This window comes from Dipodomys spectabilis, unplaced genomic scaffold (genome assembly GCF_019054845.1).
Source record: "Dipodomys spectabilis isolate Male_0828 unplaced genomic scaffold, ASM1905484v1 ptg000234l, whole genome shotgun sequence".
Lineage (NCBI taxonomy): Eukaryota > Metazoa > Chordata > Mammalia > Rodentia > Heteromyidae > Dipodomys > Dipodomys spectabilis.
In genome coordinates, this window is record NW_024870911.1 from 13,007,584 (window position 1) to 13,015,569 (window position 7,986).

General features: G+C 38.1%; 1 non-coding gene across 1 annotated transcript; it reads right to left on the reverse strand.

The window, feature by feature from the left end:
- Positions 1-1,574: 1,574 nt before the first annotated feature.
- Positions 1,575-1,680, reverse strand: LOC122124423. The gene has a single exon (XR_006150540.1). It is a non-coding gene; the product is annotated as a U6 spliceosomal RNA (small nuclear RNA).
- Between the last annotated feature and the right edge of the window lie 6,306 nt (positions 1,681-7,986).

Below are 7,986 nucleotides of genomic sequence, written 5' to 3' on the forward strand. Positions count from 1 at the left end.
AAAGGAAGGCTTGTTTTTTAAATCAAAATGAGAAATAAGAAAACAATAATATATTTATGGAAAAATCTGTAAATCCACATATGCTGTCATTTAAGTAACTAAAATATACCCTATCAGAAATAGTGTTCAGTTGAAAAACACAAAGGAATCCCAATTAATGGTATTAAGTAGGTAGGCACAATTTTACAGCACTTGCTCACACTCATGCTGATAGTCCTTTTCCACTGTTTGCCTGTATTTCCATAATCACTTATTAACTCATTTTAAGTTGTACTTACCCTTCCTGGATGGTAAGAGCAAATATTGGTGTGTGTGTGTGTGTGTGTGAAAATACTGTACAGAGGGGTTACAATTACATGGGCAAGATAATCAGTACATTTCATGTCAAGCATTGTAGCCTCCTCCTTTGTTTCCCCTTCCCATCCCTTCCCATCCTCCCCCTGCCCATCAACCCAATACTCCCCGCCAGGCCCACCCTCCACCAAAGTTGTAAAGTTCATTTTCGACATAACGACTTGTACATCTCATTGTTGCAATGGGTCCACCTGTATCCCTATTTATACGATTTGTTTTTCCCCTTCCCCTCCACAAATTATACCGACAATAAATACAGTGAAAGCAGGGTTTATACTGTGGGGGAGGGACATACAAAGCAATAAAAAATAATCTTATAAATGTGTTAGAAACAATCGCATGAAAGAAAAAACATTTGAATACATATCTTAGGGTTCATTTCCCTAACATCACCTTATCTGACCTTTTCTGCTTGACTCAGACATATACTAGTTATTGCAAATAAGGGAAACCATGGGACCTATGTTTCTTTGGGCCTGGCTTACTTCACTTAATATAATTTTTTCCAAGCCTTTCCATTTCCTAACAAATGGGGCAATGTCATTCTTTCTGATGGAGGCATAGAATTCCATAGTGTATATATACCACACTTTCTTTTTTTTTTTTTTTTGTCGGTCGTGGGGCTTGAACTCTGGGCCTGGGCGTTGTCCCTCAGCTCTTCAACTCAAGGCGAGCGCTCTACCACTTGAGCTACAGCGCTACGTCCTATACCACACTTTCTTGATCCATTCATCTACTGAGGGGCATCTGGGTTGGTTCCATACCTTAGCTATAGTAAATAATGCTGCAATAAACATAGTCATGCTGGTAGCTTTAGTGTAGTCTTGTTTATAAGTATTTGGGTAAATGCCCAAAAGTGGGATTGCTGGGTTATAGGGGAGCTCTATGTGGAGTCTTTTGAGGAACCTCCATACTGCTTTCCAAAGTGGTTGAACAAGTTTACACTCCCACCAACAATGAAGTAAGGTTCTCTTCTGTCCGCATCCCCTCCAGCATCTGTTGTTACTAGAGTTCCTGATTTTAGCCATTCTAACTGGGGTGAGGTGGTATCTCAATGTTGTTTTGATTTGCATTTCTTTTATGGCTAGGGAGGTTGATCATTTCTTCATGTGTCTGTTGCCCATCCTTCTTTCCTCTTCAGAGAAGTTTCTTTTTAAGTTTTTAGCCCACTTGTTTATTGAGCAGTTGTTTCTTTGAGGATTTGTTGCTGGGGGATTTAAAAAAATATGGAACGCTTCACGAATTTGTGTGTCATCCTTGCCAGGGGCCATGCTAATCTTCTCTGTATCGTTCCAATTTTAGTATATGTGCTGCCGAAGCGAACACAGTAAGAGCAAATGTTTAAGCAGTGCTATCAACAGAAATTATTATTTCTCCCAGAATCCTCCATATTTAAAATATTAATTAGCATATTCATATTCTTCAAGAGAAAGGGATACATGTGTGTCTCAAATAGCTTCAGTTTGTTCATTTGTTTATCTACTTTCTCTTTTTTAACAGATGGCTCAATACACATTAAATAAAGAGAGGATTAGTTCTTATTAAGGGATCATCTGTTCCTCGTGTTAAGTCCTCACCATTAAAGCCCAATGCAATGTAGCAGAATTGTAACTTGTTGCTGCAAAACTAAAAGTTTTGAGGCCATCTCCTGGTACTACATTTTTCTTTAAAATTTCTCTTTTTGCTGTACTTGTTGAATTATGTTTTTAAGATTTTTATTATCATATATCAGTTGTGCAAGAACGTTTCATTGTGACATTTCCATAAATGCATATACAATGCACCTTGATCAAATTCATACCCTCTCTCACCCCCTCTCATTCTCCTTTTTCTATTCTTAAAACAATTTCAACAGGTTTCATTGCGTTATTTTCATCATGCAGAAAAACATATTTCTGCTCTAGTTTATTCTGGATTGTATTTCAAATTACTGTATCAAGACTACTCCTCATTTACTGAGCAGTCTGTCATCTCGCTGGGCTGGTAGCCAACAGTGTTAAGAGCAGAAAGCAAAAGGCAAGGGGAGGGGTATAAATGAAGTGGGGGGGGGGGCTGTGGCCAAGAATCCAATGTATTGCCTACAAAATTAAAAAGAGTGAAGGCAGGGGTGGTCAGGGGAAGAATGATGAGAATATTGAAAAGGGTGACATTGATCACAATATTCTTAAACAGCTTGGTTTAATGGAAATCCTTTGTACAATTAAAGATAATTGGGGGGGGGGGAGAAAGCAAAGTTCACTCCTAAAATTCATAGCAAAATTGGGCACTTGTAATCCTACCTCTTCAGAAGCTAAGATCTGAGGATCATGGTTCGAAGCCAGCCTGGGCAGAGAAGTCAATGAGACTCATCTCCAATTAACCAGGAAAAAGCTGAAAGTGGAGCTGTGGCTCAAGTAATAGAATAATAGCCTTGAGCGATAAGGGACTCAGACCCCAAGTTTAAGCCCCACTACTGACATATTACTTCATTCATTCATTCATTCATTGCAAGCATTTCCCCAAAATTATTTATCCTGTGTGTTTATCATATAGCAACCCTAGTCAAGTTTTTTTTACCACTATTTAAATCCAAGTCAAAAAAATATATCTTGAAATCCCTTTGCAAGGGCAATGATGACACAGTGACCAAGCCAAATATTAGAAAGGAAAACCAAAATAATTGAAGTATCTTTGTAATGAACTTTTGAATTTTAGAATAAGTTTATAGTTTCAGAAGAGCATCAGAGACAGTAGAGAGAGTTCCCATGAAATGTGTATTCAAATTTCCCTACTGCTAACATCTTCAATAAGGTACACTTGTTCTAACTAATACACCAGTATCAACACATTACTGTTAAGTAAGATTCAAGTTTCTTTAGTTTTATCCTAACGTTCTTTTCCTGTTTCAAGATCCCATTCAGGATACCACATTACCTGAAGTCATTGTGTCTCCATAGGCTCTTCTTTGCTAAGATGTGTTCTTAGATTTTCCTTGTTTTGACCATCAGGGCAGAGTTGAGCAGTACTGCTCATGTATTTTGGAGACTGGTCCTCTCTTTGGCTATACCTACATTGTTAGTCAAATGATAAAACAGGATTGGTAGGTATAAAAGAGGAAGACCACGGCAATCAAGTGTCATGCTAACCATATTATATCAAAGATATATACCATCAAAGTGACTTACTCCTCCAGAGGTCAACTTTGACCCTCAGATTCAAATAGTGTTTTCCAGATTTTTTTACTATGAGACTACCTTTCTTCTCCTTTCTTTCCACATTACTTTTGGGAAGGAAATTACCAGGTGAAGTCACCATTAAGAAGTTGGAGTTACATTCTACCTTTCTGAAGACAGGGTACCAACGTTCATTACAAGGCATTTGTCTGCATAGAAAAGTTGTCTATTTTCACTATATTTATTCTGTATTCGATTATTGATTCATGTCATTATGGACTTGTGGGTACTTACTTTATGCTTTGGGTTATAATTCAGTGCTCTGCCATTTATTTTGTAGCTCCACATGTTCCATCTGGGCCACTGAGAGCTTTACCCTCTAGCTCTGTGTCCTTTTGACGTAAGTTTCATTTGGGTGTCTTGAGTCATTCCAGCTCCCTGGTACTAAAAAGTGCCCCAGGTTCATATTTCATATTTCTAGCCTTGGTCCTCACATCAGCCATTTCTCCAAGGAGCCATGGTTCCTATTATGAAGGGATGCATTAGAACAGGATGATTTATACTTAATATTTACTTATTGGTTTTGAGATAGAGTCTTACTGTATATCCCTAACTGGTCTCAAACTCCCCATCCTCATGCATCTACCCTCAAGAGTTGGCATTGGAAGCAGCATTGCCATGCCTGTCTAAAAAGGTTTATCCTTAAAATAGGGCCTAAGACTTGCTTGATTTTTTTTCCAACTAACCTTGATCAGAGAAGTCACATTTTATTTATGGGGTGTATTTAGACATAAAACTTTGGAGTGACTGAGAATGTAGCTTAGTACTAAAGTACTTGGCCTACTTAGTACACGTGAGATCTTGGGTTTGATCACCTACACTGCAAAAAAAAGTACAATAGTAAACTAAACAAATGAAATAATAGAAACTTTGAGCTAAGTGCTAAAATTCTGCACTTAAAACTTAAGTAAGATCAAGTTTGTGTTCAGAGCCTGACCTCTGTTACCTTTCCTGATACATTGTCTTTTGTCTTTATAGTTTTTCTTTCCCTCAAGAACCCCAAATCTCCCTTCTACAATCAGGCCTAATACTCTGCTTCCTTTCTCACTTTTACCCATGAGAAATCCTTCAGACTCCAGCTACCTCCCCTCAGTCCATCCCATCTGCTACTACTAGAAATACAGGGAGCCACACACACATAAGATGAAGGAAAGCAACTTCTTTTACTTTTAAAATTTTATTGTAAAAGCAATATACAGAGAGATTACAGTTACATAAGTCAGGTAATGAGTACAGTTACATACGTCAGGTAATGAGTACATTTCCTTTGAACAGTGTCACACACACTCCTATTCTCTCCCAGGTTCCCCCCCCCACACCCACTCCATCTTCCCCCCACCCCCCTCCCCACCACACACACACACACCAAGTTACATAGTTAATTTCCAACATAGCATCTGGTATCACTGCTGAATTGGTTCAACCTTTGTCCCACCATTTTAGTGCTTCCCCTTCCTCTCCCCAAATCAAATAAATAAGCTTATACACAAGATAAATGATACAGAAATCAAAAACAAGGACAAAAAGGAATAAACCAAAGGGAAAAAAAAGGAGAGGGGGGAAAAACCCACAAACAGTCTAATTAAAAACCTCTTGTTGGGGCTGGGAAGGTGGCTCAGTGGTGGAGCGCTTGCCTTGCATGCCTGAGGCCCTGGGTTCGATTCCTCAGCACCACATAAGCAAAAAGAAAAAAGCCGGAAGTGGTGCTGTGGCTCAAGTGGTAGAGCGCTAGCCTTGAGCTGAAGAGCTGAGGGACAGCGCCCAGGCCCAAAGTTCAGGCCCCATGACCGGACCAAAAAAAACAAAAAACAAAAAAGAACAACCTCTTGTTTCCATTTCTTGGAGTTCATTTCAATAACATTATTTTATATCATCATATGCACATATCTATTGAGCACTTGTGATCCTCTCCTAAGAATATCCTCCTTTGTTCTCACTCTGTGAATGTTTAAAGTGCTGTTTAATCATGTCCAACTGACACTATTTGTCTTTTACTATCCATTGGGTTTACTTGTAGATTTATAGGCATATCCTATTTTTCAATTTATTGTAAAGGTGATGAATAAGGGGGTTACAGTTACATAAGTAAGGTAATGAGTACATTTCTTTCTAAACACTGTTACCCCATCCCTCATTTTTCTCCTGCTTCCCCTGCCCCAGTTGTAAAGTTCATTTCCAACAGTTTCTAGCAAGTATCATTGTTGCATTAGTTCATCCTTTGTCCTGCTGTTTCTGTGATTCCCTTTCCCTTCTGTGGATCACATAAAATTATATACAAGACAATGGGTACAGAAAAAAATAATAGAAAAATAAGGAAAGAGAGAAAGAAGGAAAGAAAGAAAGAAAGAAAGAAAGAAAGAAAGAAAGAAAGAAAGAAAGAAAGAAAGAAAGAAAGAAAGAAAGAAAGAAAGAAAGAAAGAAAGAAAAGAAAGAAAGAAAGAAAGGAAGGAAGGAAGGAAGGAAGGAAGGAAGGAAGGAAGGAAGGAAGGAAGGAAGGAAGGAAGGAAACGGAAAAAAGAAAAGAAAAGAAAGGAAAGGAAAAGAAAGAAAAGAAAAGAAAGAACTGCAAACAGTACATAATAAAACATTTTTGTTTCCAATTCTTGGAGTTCATTTTGATATGCTTCATTATATATGGTCATATGTACCTAGCGATTGAGCTATTGTGAGCCCCGGCTAAGAATATCATAGACATAGTCTAGTTATTACAAGTGAGGGAAACCATGCAATCTACATTTCTTTGGGACTGGCTTGCTTCACTTAATATAATTTCTCCAGGTCTTTCCATTTCCTTGCAAATGGGACAATGTCATTCTTTCTGATGGAAACATAGAACTCCATTGTGTAAATATACCACATCTTCTTGATCTATTCATCTACTGAGAAGCATCTAGATTTATTCAGTATCTTAGCTATGGTAAATAATGCTGCAATGAACATAGTTGTGTTGGTGGCTTTAGTGTGGCCTGGTTTGTGGTCATTTGGGTAAATGCCCAGGAGTGGGATTGCTAGAGCATAGGGAAGCTCTATATTTAGTCTTTTGAGGTACCTCCATACTGCTTTCCAGAGTGGTTGAACCAGTTTATATTTCCACCAACAGTGTAGTAGCATTCCCTTTTGGCCACATCCCTACCAGCATCTGTTATTATTAGATTTCTTGATAATGGGCATTCTAACTGAAGTGAGGCAAAATCTCAATGTTGTTTTGATTTGCATTTCTTTTATAGCCAGAGATGTTGAACATTTCTTCATGTGTCCATTGACCATTCTTATTTCCTATTCAGAGAAGTCTCTCTTTAAGTCTTTAGCCCACTTGTTAATAGGGTGGTTGTTTCTCTGAGGATTTGTTTTGGGGGGATTTAATTTTTTGAGCCCTAAGTATGTTTTAGATGAGACCCTTATCTGTTGTATCACTAGAGAAGATCTCTTCTCAATCTGTGGGCTTTCTATTTATCTTGATAGCTATGTCCTTTGCCATGCAGAAATTCTTCAGTTTGATGCAGTCCCATTTATCCAGTCAGAAAGCAGCTTCTCACATCATTTCTGGGCTCAGAAAGTTTGTTAAAGGGCATAGGATCTGACTTTTCCAGACCAACCTAGAAGGATCTGATAATACAACTCAGGGGACAAAGGAGTTGATAAATCATGAATTAAAGACTGACTAATGTGTTTTCTGTCAATTAAAGATTGACAGCTGTACTTTCTCTTGAAATTCTGGCAAAGTTGATTATGCATCACCTACATTTCTTTTTCTTCTCCCCTTCCCCACTTCTCTCTTATTCATTTTTTTTCTGTCTTAGGATTGCAGTCTCCAGTAAAATTTGGTATACTAAAGAAATAATTCACTATACTAAGCTTTTTCTGGGGCTCTAATATATAACGAATCTGGACTAAGTACTTTCTCTCCCCCTCTCTCTTTCTATGTGTGTGTATGTGCGTGTGTGTGTATTTCCATCTAATTTTATGTCCATGTATGAAGATATTATTATAACAAGAAAACAACTCAGAGAAACTTGCTAGCCCATGTTTACACAACTAGCAGATTTTGAATGTGTATCCGGGTCTTTCTGACTCCAAAGACTACATCTTTAATCCCCCCATGGTTAAAAATGGTTATGCTGCCCTGGGAATTGGAAAGAGACTGTCAGCCAAGCAGGGTTGTCACAGGAGGCTTGTTCCCAAGTAGTTCAATTAAATTTTAATAGATAATATATTCTATGCACATACAAATACGCCTGAAATTATTCAGAAGCCTCCATAGGCACTCACTGAATCTTCACATCAATCTTATAAAGGAGTTATAATTACACATATTTCACAGATGTGGCGCATAGAAATTCTGTAACCTGCCAAGGGTTTTCCAGCTACCATGGACTAGATTTTATCAGAACTAGACCCTGTGTATCTGTGTAGTCCATGC